Source organism: Coffea eugenioides, chromosome 11 (assembly GCF_003713205.1).
Source record: "Coffea eugenioides isolate CCC68of chromosome 11, Ceug_1.0, whole genome shotgun sequence".
In the NCBI taxonomy this organism is placed as follows: domain Eukaryota; kingdom Viridiplantae; phylum Streptophyta; class Magnoliopsida; order Gentianales; family Rubiaceae; genus Coffea; species Coffea eugenioides.
In genome coordinates this window covers 19,392,044-19,393,208 of record NC_040045.1, presented here as the reverse complement: position 1 = coordinate 19,393,208, position 1,165 = coordinate 19,392,044, and the positions used below count along the sequence as shown (strand labels likewise).

Sequence of the window (1,165 nt, the reverse complement as noted above, 5' to 3'; positions counted from 1 at the left end):
TTGCATCACTCTACTTGCGGCACAAAAAATGCGCTACAAAATGTCCACAATGTCATGCGACAAAAACTTGCGTCGCAAAAAAGTCACCAATATAAAGACCAGAAATCAAATTTTTCATGGTACAATAATTATCATGCTCAAATATCCTAAAATCGAATATTATAACAAAATATAGTTCCACAATACACTAGAATAAAGTACCATACATTGTTTTAGTCAAATTCTACAAACTTTATCATTTAATATTGTTCGCTCCAATTACAAGATGTTTCATATATTCCAAAATGTGCTTGTCTTCAAAAGTACAACACTTCATCATACATCTCTCAAAAACATCTTCATATCTCCCAATCCGCATGCTTCCAATGTACCATCAAGTCTAGGGCTGCAAAGTGTATTCTATTAGTCCCCTGCTCATATAACCCCAACCCATTAAGCATGAAGAAAACGTTAATATAACAATAGATACTGAAACGGAATTTGTAATTCAACCTTTTCACAGACACTGAAAATTAAGACCACTTCTACTACATTATGTCCCATAAATAGCTGGCTAAATCTTAACAAAAACAGCTCGTCTTCCCAATCATACAAATACTCAATGGAAAACTTGACAGAATAGAGTTATTTCCAGAAACTTTTCCAGTACCTCAAGCAAGTCGTTTGCAAGTAGTCCTGCTCCTTTTCTTCTTTGTATGATGGTTCTGGTATAACAAAAGACTAGTCAATTAAATATCAACAAGGAGCTCATGCACAAATAGTCATCAACAAGGAAGTCATGCACAATTCAATATCAACAAGGAACTCAGCAAAATTGGTCTTCTATAGAAGGACCAACTCAAAGTACGCATACTATACCTCAAGAATATCAGCAATTGAAGAAACTTTTTTATTCATTTCACACTTGTTTATGTCAGCATCATTTGTTCCAACTTCCTTGTACATTTCAGCATCATTTGTTCCAACTTCCCTGTTCATTCTATCACCAACCTGTTACATTATCAACAAAGTGTGAAGAAAAGAAAATCAGGCCATAGCTGCTGATATTTCAGAGAGTTTGAACACAAAATCGAATTGTATGAATTAATATACAACCTCTAATGAGTCCGAAATTTGAGATTGTTTTGCTGCATTCATTTCTCTTCTTTGGAGTGATGCCAAGTCA

General features: G+C 34.3%; 1 long non-coding RNA gene across 1 annotated transcript; it reads right to left on the bottom strand.

Annotated features, from left to right (window-relative positions):
• Positions 1 to 386: 386 nt before the first annotated feature.
• LOC113753798 lies at positions 387 to 912 on the bottom strand. Its single transcript, XR_003465081.1, has 3 exons — positions 859 to 912; positions 650 to 704; positions 387 to 410 (listed from the first exon to the last, which is right to left on the bottom strand). It is a non-coding gene; the product is annotated as an uncharacterized LOC113753798 (long non-coding RNA).
• Between the last annotated feature and the right edge of the window lie 253 nt (positions 913 to 1,165).